This window comes from Capricornis sumatraensis, chromosome 2 (genome assembly GCF_032405125.1).
Source record: "Capricornis sumatraensis isolate serow.1 chromosome 2, serow.2, whole genome shotgun sequence".
In the NCBI taxonomy this organism is placed as follows: Eukaryota; Metazoa; Chordata; class Mammalia; order Artiodactyla; family Bovidae; genus Capricornis; species Capricornis sumatraensis.
In genome coordinates this window covers 122,410,933-122,427,094 of record NC_091070.1, presented here as the reverse complement: position 1 = coordinate 122,427,094, position 16,162 = coordinate 122,410,933, and the positions used below count along the sequence as shown (strand labels likewise).

Here is a 16,162-nt window from a genome sequence, read left to right as displayed (position 1 = left end):
TAAATTTCAGGCATTCACAGCTTTTAAACAGTCTCTCACAGTCCTCATTTAGGTTGCCAATGACATTTTTGGAAAGGATACAGTATTCTGGACACTGAACCCAATCATCGTTAGTCATTCATTCCTTTGTTTCACCATTTCCCCAAATTTTAACAAAAATGATCCTAACCCATTTCCCTTCTTTCCCACCCCACCCCACCCACCCCAAATAATACACCATTAATAGCCAAAAACTACACACATGCTACGGTGTAAGAATGCAAAGTTAACCCTATCGGGAAGAAGGCTGTGTGGGTTGTGGAGATGCTCTTTGAAGATCTACAGTATCTCTTGCTCTCCCACATCCCTTTCTACGTTTTGTCCTTCATAGAAGGCCCTTTGCTTTTTTTTTCAGCAAAGTTCAGAACGGGTTGCCTTGAAACACTGACCCTCCTTCCCCTCCCCCGGGAGGGGTGTGCAAACTGTACAGCATGGAGCGGCTTTGAAGCCCTGGGCTGCTGTAGGGCACAGAAACTATACTGGCTCTTCAAAGGACTTCTCAAGCCACCTTCATGGTGTCAAGACAAGGAGAACTCCTTCTTTCCCCACTTGAAACCCAGTCAGATGTGACAGGGGCTGGTATTCAAGAAAGTTAATTCTTACCATCTTTTTTGTCATCATCCTTTGAGGGGTGAGAATGCCACATCAGGCTTTCCTCATAGATGGATATGACAACCTGTGGGCACTTGACATTGGCTTCCTTGGCAGGGACCAGATCAGCCTCATCAGAGTCCTTCCATTTCATTAGGAACATGAATTCTCCACTGGAGTCTGTAGCTCCAATAATCCACTCTGGTTCCAAACCCCTGGCAAAGCCTCGTGGCTTTTCTGACTCTTCTTTCTTCTTCTTTGGTTTGCTCTCCTCCCCTTTATCTTCCGAATCAGAATCAGCTTTTTGCTTGCCTCCCTCTGATTTATCTGTCTTGTGTGCTGTTTTCAGTGACTGTGGAAACTCAGCAATGAGGTCAGGGCAATCCAGGTTCTCTTCTGGTTCCATGTGTTATCCTCATCTGAGAGCCCCTTCTACTTTAGGAGATACTCCACTTTGCCCTTTACCACTCAATGGTCTAGAACTTTTTCCACCATATATTTTTCTTCCTCTTCTTCTAGCACATCCTCCACTTTCTTCTTGTTTTGTTTTTTCCCCATAGTGCCCGCCAGCTTTCTGGTATAAAGAATGACGCTGCTCGAGTCTTGCAGTCACAACCCTCCCTATGCTGGTTCAAGCGCCCAGGCTGTCCCACCCATCCTCTTCCCAATTTACTGTTTCCTCTCCAGCCCAATCCCCCAGCCATCCACCCAACCCACGTAGCATTGTTGATCTGCTCAGGCTGAAGTGTGACCCGCAAATTGGTAGAGCAACTTTAAAAGGCCTAACATAAGAGAGTATTTGGAGTCTCAGAAATACCAGGAGAAATTTTTTGAAGGAAAAAACTGAAGAAACCCAAGAGGACACACTCCAATCATAATGAAAATTATAAACCCACCCATCCAAGGAGACAAATGAACTGTGAGCACAAGGAACAGGAAGAAAACTGTGCCTAGTCACAGAGTAATTAAACTGCTCCAATCCATTATAAAAGAAAAAAAGATGTCCAATGAGCCAGAAAGAAAATACGTAGTACATTCAGAAAACAAAAGTAAAAATTATGTCAGATTTCTCATCAAAAACAATGGAAGTGAGAAGACAGTGAAGCAACATTTTTAAAGGACTGAGAGTGAAAAAGAGTGTAATCCTATGCCTACTCACCCTCTTCCCAAATCTCTTTGAAAATAGAAGTTGAATGATGACATTTATAGACATACCCATGCTTAAAGACTTCGTCACCAGAAAAGCCACACAGCAAGAGAAGTTAAAGGAGCCCTCCAAGGAGAAGGGAACTCACATGAACTGGATTTCCTGATGGACACAAAGGAAATGAAGGAAAAGAGACATGGTCTATGCATGGGAAACATATGATTTTTTATCAATTAAATCTCTTTAAAAACATGGGGCAGGGTTTTTTTTTTTAAAGTAATAACCTTGGATGTGGGATTCAAAACATATGCCAAGTAAAATACAGGACAACATAAGCATAAGGGCAGGCAGGGGAGAAATATAAGGAAGTGTGCCATCACTTGAAGGCAGGCTGTGATAAGTTACAGATGTATGTATGCTGTAATGCCCAAAGCAGTTGCTGAAATAACAAAATATTTACACCCAATAAGTCAACAAAGGCAAGAAAAAGGAATTATATACAAACCATGTAAAGGCTATGACAGAGCAATTACTCTTCCAGGATTCTACCCTGTAGCCATGTGTGCAAGAATGATGACTGTCATAGGAAAAGCATAGAACCAAAGTAATTACAAAAGTATATGGAAACCCGTGGTGGATTCATGTCAATGTATGGCAAAACCAATACAGTATTGTAAAGTAAAATAAAGTAAAAAAAAAAAAAAGTATATGGAAAGGGATAAATAAAGGCTACTAAAAACAGTGAAAGAAACTTCATTGGTGAAAGGAGTTTACAGGGTAAAGATAATAAGCCTGCTGTTTCCTGAATTCCAGGACTCCCACTGACCTGCTTTCCTCCAGAGACCGTTTCTGAGGATCAGTGACTATCTGGATATAGGCTCTCGTGTTTGTGTATACAAGACACAAGGGAAAGGACTGTAGTAGTGGAGCTTGGGAACGATGTACAGACTAGAAATTATCAATCATACATCACTTAAACTCCAAAAGGCTGAGACTCGTCCCTGGGTGGGCTTGAACCACCAACCTTTCGGTTAACAGCCGAACGCGCTAACCGATTGCGCCACAGAGACTCGACACTAGCTCGTTTTTGATCTCAATAGAGTGACTAACACTCACTCACTCACTCATCCCTGCAGAAAGCAAGCAAAGCTTCAAAGGTAGGCGAAGCCACCTGCCTTTCTCGGGAGAGCAGCTCGGTCTCCAAGCCTCGGGCCATCGGAGAGACGGAGTCCACTCTGTTCGTTCCCGTTGGAAAGCCGGGCGTCGGGCGATTGCGAAGGCAGAAGTGCAACCGAGCGCCCCTGCCACGCGTTACTCCACACCCGCCTCAGATGCCAGCGCCCGGACGCCAGGCCTGAGCCTAGGGGGTCCCGAGGGAAGCTGAACCCGCGGTGTACTCAGTGACGGCTCCGGGTTTGCTCCACCTTCATTCGGCCATCTGCACCTTTGGGCAGCGGTTTAGTAGGTGTGGTCCGTGTGGCTTAACGGGAAAGAGATCACATCCAAAGAGGAAACGTGAAAAGGAGCGAGAGCAAGCAAAGACATGGATGAAACCTGCCAGCAGACCTTCCAGGAAGTCTGTGAAGAGGCTCGGGCCAGATCCTCAGAAAGAAAAATTGCTTTTTTAAGTAGCAAATTGGGGAGGAAGAATCGGAGAAGAGCATGAAAGAGAGAAAAGCACGAACTTCTGTAAGTGTCCAGGAATAAAACAGTGTGGATTTATTTATGGCGAGATAGTTACCCGAGGTCCTGTTGTGCACTGTGCTTGTATGGTGTATAGTGCTGTATTGTGGTGGCAGCAACCTCGGTTCATATCCAGGCTGTATCAAGTTAGTGTCTATAACCTCTTTCCGTTTGCTTTTTTTTTTTAATTGGCATATACTTGATTTACAGTGTTGTTAGTTTCAGGTGTACAACAAAGTGATTCAGTTATACATACATTTTTTTCAGATTCTCTTTCTATATAGGTTTTTATTACAAAATATTTTATTTATTTACAAAATATTGAGTTTAGGTCCCTCCCTGTGCTAGAGGTCCATATTGGTTATCTATCTGATACACAGTAGTGTATATATGTTAATCTGAAACTCCTAATTTATCCCTCTTTCTACTCTTTTCCCTTTGGTAACCAGCAGCTTGTTTTCTACATCTGAGGGTCTATTTCTGTTTTGTATATAATTTCATCTGTATCATTTTTGTTTTTGTGTTTTAGTTTCCACATATAAGTGATATCGTATTTGTCCATCTTACTTCACTCAATATGAGAATCTCCAGGTCATCCACATTGCTTCAAATGGCATTATTTCATTCTTTTTTTCCCCCTTTATAGTTGAGTAATATTCATTTTGCTTTTAATTCCAGCACAAGTTATGCCACTTAGCAGTGGTTGGAGAGCAGTTTGCTGCTGGCCTTGCATTTGTATTCTGTGAGGAGTAAATCCCACAGCACACAAGTGGGCTGGTCAAAGCAAAACCTAGGTCAACTGCTTGTCTCACGGTTGAGCAGAACATATTCCAAAGTGGAAATATTGCCTCTCAAGTAGCTTTGTCTGTAGCTTGCACTAACGAAATGATATGGTCAATGACTTTTTTTCTGTAAAAGGTATTTCTAATATCAGTAGTTTTTTTTTTTACACTAAAGGAAAATGAGTTTTCAATGGGTTTACAATAAAATGCAAACGAGTCATCACAGTTTACAGCAGCTTGTCTCCACCTACCATCCACTGATTTCTATGGAAACAGTAAATCATTGAACTATACTCCACACTGTGTAGAAAGCACACATCTTTAATTCATAAGCACAATTTGTGAACTTGGGCAAGTGTAATCACCACCCAGACAAAGTTATAGAAAACTGCTACCATCCTAGCAATGTCATTTGAGACCCTTTCCAGGCAATTCCTACACTGCTGCTGCTGCTAAGTCGCTTCAGTCATGTCCGATTCTGGGCAACCCCATAGACGGCAGCCCACTAGGCTTCCCCCGTCCCTGGGATTCTCCAGGCAAGAACACTGGAGTGGTTGCCATTTCCTTCTCCAATGCATGAAAGTGAAAAGTGAAAGTGAAGTCACTCAGTTGTGTCCCACTCTTAGCAACCACATGGACTGCGGCCCACCAGGCTCCTCCGTTCATGGGATTTTCCAGGCAAGAGTGCTGGAGTGGGGTGCCATTGCCTTCTCCGAATTCCTACACAAGATCACTTAATTACTAATTCTGAAGTCTATTGCAATCATGTACTGTTGCCTGCTTTTGAAACTCGAATGAATGTACATTTTTTGTTACTGATTTTTGTTTCATGAAACATTTTGTTCACTAAACATATTCATACTGTTATGTATATCACTTATTAATTTTGGTATTATTGGAGTAATTCTGGTGGGTTTTTTGGTGTTAATTGGTGTCCTTGATGAATATTCTTGGTGTTTTGATGAATATTCCATATCAATCTTTTTGTATGCTTCTGCATTCATGGATGTACTGCAATTTTGGAGTCATGGAGTAGGTACAAGACTAACTTTATCAGAAATTGCCAACAGTCTTCTAGAATGATTTCAAACTGACTACTACAGATCCAATTGCTCCACAACTGTCAGCATTTGATGTACGAATTCTTTTAAATACAATCATGCTGCAGGATAATGATATCTCCATGTAGTATTAAGGTTTATTTCCCTGATGAGTAAAAATGTCAAGAATATTTTCTTATAACTTTTGGTTATTAAAATATCCATCTTTGTGATCCAGTAAGACCCTGGCTTAGGCTTCCCAGGAAAAGGAAATCAGGTCCTGTGGTCCATCACTGCAGTGCAGATGAATCCTTCGAAGCATCCCTTGGAGACACCCAAGCTTGGGGAGTTCCCAGGAGCGGCTGCTTCAAATCCAATGATTGGCCCACCAAAAGCAGTCTCACCCAACCTCTCAGGCCTTTGCCATTTCCACCCACTCTTCAGTAGAGTGAGGGTGGATTATATTTTTAAAATATTCTCTTTCAATCCATTCATTCATATTCATTTCCCTGAGTAATTTGAGTTTCCAATTCATCTCACTACCACAAAGGGAAGACAGTTATTGTTGACATAAGCAGAAAGTATGTGTAAAAATCAATACCAGAACATCAATAGGATGGTGATCCAGGTAAATGTCCTGACTCTCCAGCTGCTGCTGTTTGGAATCCCTGTGGTCTCCATCTGGTAGTGGGCACATTTTCCCTTTTCCCTTGGACACTCACTCAGAAGACCTGTTAGGATAAATGTTATGTCCACTGCAGGGCAAGAGGTGAGTGAGGAAGAGGGGGTGGTGGATGGGGGTGGGGGTGTGGACCAAGCCTGCAGTGGGAGCAGTAGATGAGACAGCACAGTGGCTGTGGGTGTGCGTGGCTCTGGAAGAGCTGATGAAAGGCAGTCAGTCTGGTGGGTGAGAGAGTGTGCTTTGCCTGTGTGGGGAGGGGCAGGAGATTTGGGAGACCTTTGCTAGAATTACTTTGCAGAGAGGGATTTGGTAAGGGTAGAAGGGCGAAGGGTGACCCTGAGTGAAAGACGGTGGCCCTCGGGGTACGTGCTTATAGTTAGCTGGCAGCAGAGATACCTGATCTTGAAGGGGCTTTATCCAGGGCAAAAACTTGTCCATTGCTTTCACACGGTGCTCACCTAACTCCGTGATTTCCTTACTAGTGGGAAACTCGACTTCAGAATTTCTGCTTGATAATCCCTAGATAGTAAAATGTGTATATTCATTTAGGTGAGTTTGAAGAAAGGACAAACTTAATCTGTGGGGTGGCCATCAGAATAGCTTAGAGTAGCAGGGGATGGATAGGCATTACTTGGAAAATGTATCAAAGGGCTTCATCATATATCAAAGTGTATCTTCCATACTTTGTTGATAAAAATTTTTCTGCATTTTGATCCTGGTGATGATTTCACATCAAATAGCTGTTCATTAATGATTTGTGCATTTTGTTCTGTGATCACACACCTTAATAATTCCTTTTTTGGATAGAATTAGCGGTCACATTTCGGAGAACCCAATGTAGACCATTACGGGGGTTTAAGAAAAGAAAAAAACAAGGAGATGCCAGGTGTAACCTAATGCCGTGACTCGGATTCGAACCGAGGTTGCTGCGGCCACAACGCAGAGTACTAACCACTATACGATCACGGCGCACCACAACCCAAGCTTTGACAGTTGTCCTTAATCTATGTCATTTGACATAAAATGATTCCAATCACTGCACTACTTTATTCTTGGAAACTTTACTCGGGTGTTCGTATTCTCTCTTTCACTGGCTTCCGTTTTCTTCCTCTCAATTCTGATACATGATGAGAAAACAAAACAAAATCAAAAACCAATTCTCATCTCCCCAGATACGGCACGTGCCGTCTGGGAAGTCTGACTGTCCTCGTCCCCACCTCGCCGGCTTCTTTCCCGGCTCTTCGCGCTTGTTCCTTGGACCACCCTCCCCACCCGCTGGTTCCAGCTCTCGCCTCACCGACCGCGGCCGAGCGGAGGGAGGGCAGCGCAAGCGGCTCAGACGGTCTGGTTAAGGCGGAGCAAAGAACAGAAGAAATACTGGAGCCCAAGCGAGTGTTCAGCTTCCTTAGACCCATACCTATCCTCCCTGCTCAGGCCGGGGGCGTTTCAGGGGCGCTGTTTCTGCGAGGGGAGGGGAGCAAGGGGCAGCTGGGGCATTCGGCACCCAAGGGGATGAAAAGAAGGCCTTTTGTATTGAGCTTTGAGGCGTGATTGTTTAGCGCCTTTGCCCGTTAACCGGAAAGTTGGTGGTTCTAAGCCTACCCAAGGAAAACTTTCTCCTCGTACCTTTTAAGTAAGTACTCCAAGGCTTTGTGGTTCTTTCTACTCTGCTCTTCCTTTCCAAAAAATGCCTCCTTCACTACCCTTCTGTCCCTCCTTTCTGGACCTAAACCAAGAGCAGGTTACCCAGTCGGGGTCACTGGGAGTCCAGAATATCCTGAAAGAGTGCAACTAGCAGCTTTATCTCTTCATGTTTCTCCTTTTCGGTGCACGTTATAAACCCTACAATCTTCTGTTCTTTAAAAAAAAAATCTGTCCCATATTTCTAAGAGATTTAAATTTAAAATCTTCTATTTTTCCTTCATCCCTTTGTGTAAATCCAGATTTCCAGCTGGTGTCAGTGTTGTACTTCCTGGAGGACTCCTTTAACATTTCTTGTAATGTAGCTGATGAAGTCTTTAAGCATTTTTATGTCTCAATTCAATTCAGTCTCTGTCTTCTCCGGTTCTTTGCAACCCCATGGATTGCAGCATGCCAGGCTTCCCTGTCCATCCCCAACTCCTGGAGTTTGCTCAAACTCATGTCCATCGATCCTACCATGTCATGACATCCTACCATGTCATCCTCTGTCGTCCCCTTCTCCTTCTGCCTTCAGTCTTTCCCAGCATCAGGGTCTTTTCCGATGAGTCAGTTCTTCCCATCAGGTGGCCAAAGTATTGAAGCTTCAGCTTCAGCATCAGTTCTTCCAAAGACTATTCAGGACTGATTTCCTTTAGGATGGACTGATTTGATTTCCTTGCAGTCCAAGGGACTCTCAAGAATCTTCTCCAACACCACAGTTCAAAAGCATCAATTCTTCAGCACTCAGTTTTCTTTATAGTCCAACTCTCACATCCATACATGACTACTGGAAAAACCATAGCTTTGACTAGATGGAGCTTTGTTGGGAAAGTAGTGTCTCCACTTTTTAATATGCTGTCTAATTTTGTCATAGCTTTTCTTCCAAGCAGCATGTGCTTAATTTCATGGCTGCAGTCACCATCTGCAGTGATTTTGAAACACAAGAAAATACAATCTGTCACTGTTTAGATTGTTTCCCATCTATCTGCCATGAAGTGATGGGACAAGATGCCATGATCTTAGTTTTTTGAATGTTGAGTTGTAAGCCAGCTTTTTCACTCTCCTCTTTCACTTTCATCAAGATGCTCTTTAGTTCCTCTTCACTTTCTGCCATAAGGGTGGTGTCATCTACATATCTGAGGTTATTGATATTTCTCCCCGCAGTCTCGATTCCAGCTTGTGCTTCATCCAGCCTGGCATTTCATATGATATACTCTGCATAGAAGTTAAATAAGCAGGGTGACAATATACAGCCTTGATGTACTCCTTTCCCAGTTTGGAACCAGCCCATTGTTCCATGTCCAGTTCTAACAGTTGCTTCTTGACCTGCATAAAGGTTTCTCAGGAGACAGGTAAGGTGGTATGGTAGTCCCATCTCTTTATGAATTTTCCACAGTTTGTTGTGATCCACACAGTCAAAGGCTTCCTTTGACTAAAGTCTTAGTCAATGAAGCAGAAGTAGATGCTTTTTCTGGAATCCTCTTGCTTTTTTTATGATCCAAAAGATGTTGGCAATTTGATCTCTGCTTCCTCTGCCTTTTCTAAATCCAGCTTGAACATCTGGAAGTTCTCGGTTCACATACTATTGAAGCCTAGCTTGGAGAATTTTGAGCATTACTTTGTTAGCAAGAGAAATTAGTGCAGTTGTGCAGTGGTTTGAGCTTTCTTTGGCATTGCCTTTCTTTTGGACTGGAATGAAAATTGACCTTTTCCAGTCCTGTGGCCACTGCTGAGTTTTCCAGATTTGCTGGCATATTGAGTGCAGCACTTTCACAGCATCATCTTTTAGGATTTGAAATAGCCCAGGTGGAATTCCATCACCTCCACTAACTTTGTTTGTAGTGATGCTTCCTAAGGTCTACCTGACCTTGCACTCCAGGATGTCTGGCTCCAGGTGAGTGATCACACCATCATGGCTATTGGGTCATTAAGATCTTTGCTGTGTAGTTTTTCTGTGCATTCTTGCCACCGCTTTACTGTTTTTATTGTGCCCATATTTGCATGAAATATTCCTTTGGTGTCTCTAATTTTCTTGAGATCTCTAGTCTTTCCCATTCTATTGTTTTCCTCTCTTTCTTTGCATTAATCACTGAGGAAGGCTTTCTTATCTCTCCTTGGTATTCTTTGAAATCTCACCTCCAACAGCCAAGCCCCAGGTCAAGTGCCCTGAGGTCCAGACTCAGTGACATTTAGGAACTCAGTGCAGAAACTCTTCTGCATTGGATCTTGATGCAAAATACAATTCTGATCTGAGTAGGAAGAGGAAGTCTCCTGTGAGTACCAATGCAGAAAGAGTTTTCCCTGACCAGGAGTCGAACTCAGGCCACAGAGCGGTGGACATCGAATCCTAGCCACTAGACCACCAGGGAGCTGTACACAAAAGATGACTTAGCGCCTCCAAGTGAAAATTGAGAGTGTAAAAGACGAAACCAGAGATGCAGAGAACAGGAAATTGCCCAGCAGACCAGAGCTGTGTGCAGCTGTGCAAGGCTCCCAGCCCTTGACCAGCTGCTCATCGCCCTTCAAATCCCCTTTCCTGGGGGATGCTTCTGTTTCTGAGACCAGGTCACTAAGTATCTACTGAGTCCCTCCTGGTCTAGCCCTAGGGCTGTGTGCTGCCTTGCTGCTCTCTTTGTGAACCTCAGTTTTCCATCGAGTCAGGCGCTGACTTGGCTTTCAACGGGTGATAAGCGGATCCGTCTACCTCCAGATCTCTGACCTGGCCTCGGGGCCTCTGATGACGGCACGGGTACCAGTTCGCGGAGCCTTAAATTCTTCATTTCCGTGACTTTGGCTGGAGCCCACGGTGAGACCTGGGTGCGGTCTATTTTCTTCTACCAGGAAAATAAGACTGCTCCTCAAGTGTGCTGAGGGGGGAAAAGCAAGTGAGCTTCACGGGAATGAGCTTCTTGGTTTTCAGTGACAATCTGTAAACATGTGAAAGATCCAGGAGCCCGACAAGGAGCCGGAGGGGTTTCCGGACGTAAAGGTGACCCGAAGTCAGTCTTGTCCTTCCCTCCCTGGGATGAACTGGGCCTGGACTCCGCAGAGACTCGGAGCAGAGAAAGAGGGCTGCTTTCTTGAGCTGAGTAGACTTTCAGGTGGTCACCAACTCCTTCTACAGCTGCGTCAGCTGCCTCACCCCGTGCCTTTCGCGCCTTTTCGTTTTGCCGATGAGAATGCAAATCTCATGGGAAAAAAAGCGACCTGCTTCCGCCTTGTTTCAAACCCGGGACCTTTCACGCGCGAGGCGAACGTGATAACCACTACGCTACGGAGAGGGGACACTCGCTGCCGCTAAACACTGTATCCAAGAAAACCCAAGGTTCTGCAGCCACTATCCAAGCCACCAATTTTTAACACTCATGCAGAAACCTTGGAGCCCCAAGCTCTCTCAGGCACGGAGAAGGCGGCTCCCGAGGGCCCTGCTTTAGGGTTCCTCCTCTCCCCTGAAGTGAGGCCTCTCGGGCCCCCTCAGACTGCCTTCGGGGTCCCGCACCCAAGGCAGAGTCCTCATACCCTCAGCTACGCGCCCAAGAGCAGAGGTCGCCCCCGCCGACTCCCCAGCTCCTGGAAGCCACAGGAGGCGAGGGGGTGGGTCCGAAGCCCAGGAGACCTTGAAGCCCAGCAGTGTGAACGCCACCCCTCCCGGGCTGCGGACCTCAATGGCCTTTTCAAGGCGCCGGCCGTCAGCGCTCTGGGCTCTCAGGAATGATCAACACTTCCAATCCACTCAGAACCACACCCCGCTCCCCGCTGCTCCTTTACACCTGACTCCTGTGCTCTTTCTCTGCAGCACTTCTCCGGTGTCCTCTTGGCAAAAGGGAGTCTCTTTGGTGTTCTCTAAAATTTCACCCCGCCGTCCCTGGGTGGGATCGAACCACCAGCCTTTCGGTTAACAGCCGAACGCGCTAACCGATTGCGCCACAGAGACAATGACGCAAAGTGTTGTTTGCCTCTGCATGGAGTAGACACTTCCCTGGTGGCCCAGACGGTAAAGCGTCTGCCCGCAATGCTGGAGACCTGGGCTTGATTCCTGGGTCAGGAAGATCCCCTGGAGAAGGAATGGCAGTACTCTTGCCTGGAAAATCCCATGGACAGAGGAGCCGGGTAGGCTACCGTCCACAGGGTTGCAAAGAGTTGGGCACGACTGAGCGACCTTATTTACTTACTTACTCATTCACAGGATAAGACCTTTACCCCAGGGAAAGGGTGCCACGTCCTTCCCTCTACCCGCCACAGATGCCAGCGCCCTCAGAGATACCAGGATCCAGGGCTTGGACCCTCAGGGCCTGAACCGAATGAGATCCAAGGACAGCATTGGCACCCAGTGGGCGCAAATGATGGCTCTTGCTGTATCCTCGCCTACACTCAGTGAATGAGAGTTTGCCCACCCTGGCAAAGGCCTCCGGGGCCGAGGTTTTGCTTAGGTTTCCTATGTCCACCAGGCGATTTCCACCAGTGCAGAGGTCCGGTGATGGTCGCCCTGTGTCTGCACCCTGGGACAGGGTTTGGCACTCACCAGGACACTCTAACACTTGAATGGCTACACTGTCATCTTTAGCCCTTTGTCCCATGAAGACCCCTGAGGACATATGGAAAAGTTTTCAAAGTGAACAGTTCTTTATAAAAAGCCTTTATCCCAGCTATTTGATTTACCAGCATCCCATGGGGCGGGCCATGGAAAAGCTTATTGGACACCTCCTATCGGATGGAGTTTGGATAGGCCAGCTGGGTAGACTGCATTCTGTGGGGTCCACCTGGGAACGGGAAGGGGTGGGAATTGAAAACCAAGCAGGGAAGGTGGGTTTGGGAGGAGGGCATGGAGACCTCCCAGGAGGCTTGGGAGAGAGGAGCATTGTCTCAGTTACCATAACAGAGTGAGGAAGGAGGCAAAGAGCTCTCCCCAAAAGGAAAGCAGGAGGCAAGGGAGGTGGGGAAGTAGGGGAGAAGAGAGGGGAAGGGGAGGGAGAGGAGAATCAAAGAATTTGTGCTTCCACCCATCCCTCCTCCCTCTCTTGCCCTCTCTCTCCTACTTGCTCTTCTTTCCAGCTCTACAACTGAGAAATCCTGACACAAACACATCTGAGAAGAAAGACCCAACTAATCTGTGCTCAGAAGCATAAACTCTTGGTTGTAAGAATAGTTCTGCCCATGTGTGGTCTTAGACAAATAAAGAAACTTCTTGTACCTCTCTTCTTTCTTCTGTAAAGTGAAAGCAATAAGACCATTCTTCTTCATTCTGTTGTCAGATGTACCTGGATTTAGAAACTATTGTATCAAGAATGTTATAGGCAGTGAAATAATATTGTTGTCATTATTCTCTGAATCTTTTGACAACCCCTACCCTTATTTATTTCATGTTAAATTACCTTGTTGCTTCTAGACATTTCTGTAAACAGAATCAAGACACTGGCTGCTGTGACTGCTCTTCTTCACCAATTCTCTGATTGCAGGTCTGGAACCAATATATGTGCTGGAGGAAATGGGAAGAACACACATCTCCACCCAACACAATCTGACCTCACCTGATTCCCTCCTTGCCCCTTGTCAGAGCATGGTTTTCCAGGCATCCTGGCTATTCTGTGATCTCTCAACATATTTTCCATGGATATCTTTTCTTCCTGTATCAGTCAGATACCATTTCTGATCCTTGCACTTATAAACTTTGACTGACCTTCAGGTCAGACTGCCTGGAATGCAGGAGACCCGGATTCGATCCCTGGATCAGGAAGATCCCCTGGAGAAGGAAATGGCAACTCACTCCAGTACTCTTGCCTGGAGAATCCATGGAGGGAGGAGCCTGGTAGGCTACAGTTCATGGGGTTGCAAAGAGTAGGACAGGACTGAGCCACTTCACTTTCACTTTCAGGTTCTCCTGGAAGAGCTCTTTGTGTTGTTTGTTACCACTCAACTTCTTCATTATACAAAAAAGTTTCATCTTCTCACCCCAGAACTATGAACTTCCTCCTCATAAAAGAACTTCCCCTTTGCCTCTTTATTCCTTGAATCAACCTCTGTCCAGTCTCTTGGAACAAAATAAGTCTTCAGGCAACACTGGGCTTCTTTCTGACTCTGTTTTTTGGCCATTAAAACAGATGCTACTTTTTCTGTTCTGTGTATTGGATGAGGGAAGAAATGACACTGAGTAAAAATGAAGAAGGAAAGACTATTACTCTGGGCCATAATGTGGATTTATACCTATTATTCATGTAAATATTTAGTGTAAAGGTATTTTGTGTACATAATACTGTCTACAATGTAAGACAGCTTAGATACACACCTATGATCCAGCAATCAGTGCTCTTGGGTACCTTGATTTTGTGTGCTTTTTTAAAAATTGTGAAGTTTCTGGATCTTGATATGTTAATTGGAATTAGATTGACTTGACCAATCTAGTATATCATGAGAAATGCTGGCCTGGAAGAAGCATAAGCTGGGATCAAGACTGCTGGGAGAAATATCAATAACCTCAGATATGCAGATGACATCACCCTTATGGCAGAAAGTGAAGAGGAACTCAAAAGCCTCTTGATGAAAGTGAAAGAGGAGAGTGAAAAAGTTGGTTTAAAACTCAACATTCAGAAAATTAAGATCATGGCATCTGGTCCCGTCACTTCATGGGAAATAGATGGGGAAACAGTGGAAACAGTGTCAGACTTTATTTTTGGGGGCTCCAAAATCACTGCAGATGGTGATTGCAGCCATGAAATTAAAAGATGCTTACTCTTGGTAGGAAAGTTATGACCAACCTAGATAGCATATTGAAAAGGAGAGACATTACTTTGCCAACAAAGAGCCGTCTAGTCAAGGCTATGGTTTTTCCAGTGGTCATGTATGGATGTGAGAGTTGGACTGTGAAGAAAGCTGAGCACCGAAGAATTGATGCTTTTGAACTGTGGTGTTGGAGAAGAGTCTTGAGAGTCCCTTGGACTGCAAGGAGATCCAACCAGTCCATTCTGCAGGAGATCAGCCCTGGATGTTCATTGGAAGGACTGATGCTGAAGCTGAAACTCTAGTACTTTGGCCACCTCATGGGAAGAGTTGACTCATTGGAAAAGACCCTGATGCTGGGAGGGATTGGGGGCAGGAGGAGAAGGGGATGACAGAGGATGAGATGGCTGGATGGCATCACCGACTCGATGGACCTGAGTTTGAATAAACTCTGGGAGTTGGTGATGGACAGGGAGTCCTGGCGTGCTACGATTCACGGGGTCACAAAGAGTCAGACATGACTGAGCGACTGAACTGAACTGAATCTGACAAAAAATGCGTGACTGCCTAAATGTTAGAGCCCTGCCTTGTGGCCCCTGTGGCATGTAGTTGATTTGAGTCACCCCAGGTGAGTTTGAGTTTGGCCTGGTTTGTCTGAGTGTTTTGTTCATTTTTACTTATCTTGTAAATCTAACAAATATACACTTGTAAAAAAAAAAAGAAAGAAAGAAAGACTACCCTCCTATCAGAAGTGTGAAGAAGAATAGAATTCTCCAGCTCCACTCTCAGTGGACTGCTGACACACTTTATATATTACACATAAGAGATGGTGGTGGCTTTGGAGGTAATCCATGCTATGTGACCAAGGGAAATTCCACTTCCTGACAACCATCTGCCCTCTTTGGGCTATGGTGAAAGGGTGAAAGCAAAGGAAAGGGAAATAACACTCTTATTTGGAGAAATTTTACCTCAGGATGGGACACTGGCAAATGGAGGCAGAATAGGTGGTTGATCATGGAGACTTCAGGGGCTCTTCCATGGGCCAAAACCCAAAGTGGATTTTACCTCATTTTCTGAGGTGCAAGTGAAGTGAGAGAAGTCAATCAGAGGAGCAGAAAGAACTCAAAGGGGATGAGCACCCACGCCAGTCAACAGTGTACAAGTCGGGTTGGGTCCCTAGAAGAACTGCCTTGGGATTACCAGCCAGATGGATGGAGCCTAAAGAAGCCCTTATCCATTTCTGGCAACAAAGAGCAGGTATCTTTCAAAGGGGTTCTATGGTGTAACGGTGAGCACTCTGAATTCTGAATCCCATGATCTGAAAACTGGGTGGGACCTTTCTGGTTAATTAGAACTAGGACAATTTTTACTCCCCTAATAGGACCTGCCTTCCAGCTCCCATGTCCCCCAGCAGCGTGGTTCACATGGGCCCGATGGACAAGTGTGAGACCAACCCAGGGCATCCTCACTGGACCCAGGTGGCTCTGCACATCCCTGGCCATCAGAGGCCCGGCCCCTGCCCTCCTGTCTACCCCCGCCCAGGGGAGCAGTGACCCAGCCAGTGCCTCCCTCCCGTCGGGTTACCCACGGTCTTGAGGGCAAGAGGGAGAGGCTGCACCTCCCAAGTCCTGCCCCACGAGGGGGCTTCACACCACACGGCTTCACCACTGATCAGACAGGATGGCAGCTTCCCGGTACAGGTTTCCAGACCTGCCTGGGAAGAACTATGTTTTATTCAGGTTCTCTATTATCCCGAATATTAATTGACCCTATCCCAGTTTATGAGAAGAAAATGGCAACCCAC

General features: G+C 45.6%; 3 non-coding genes and 1 pseudogene across 3 annotated transcripts; all 4 read right to left on the bottom strand.

The window, feature by feature from the left end:
• Window positions 1-631: 631 nt before the first annotated feature.
• LOC138074223 (chromobox protein homolog 1 pseudogene) lies at window positions 632-1,188 on the bottom strand (annotated as a pseudogene).
• A 1,585-nt stretch (window positions 1,189-2,773) lies between these two features.
• Window positions 2,774-2,847, bottom strand: TRNAN-GUU (transfer RNA asparagine (anticodon GUU)). The gene has a single exon. It is a non-coding gene; the product is annotated as a tRNA-Asn (tRNA).
• Window positions 2,848-6,861: 4,014 nt separating this feature from the next.
• Window positions 6,862-6,933, bottom strand: TRNAH-GUG (transfer RNA histidin (anticodon GUG)). The gene has a single exon. It is a non-coding gene; the product is annotated as a tRNA-His (tRNA).
• A 4,571-nt stretch (window positions 6,934-11,504) lies between these two features.
• TRNAN-GUU (transfer RNA asparagine (anticodon GUU)) lies at window positions 11,505-11,578 on the bottom strand. Its single transcript has one exon. It is a non-coding gene; the product is annotated as a tRNA-Asn (tRNA).
• Window positions 11,579-16,162: the final 4,584 nt, after the last annotated feature.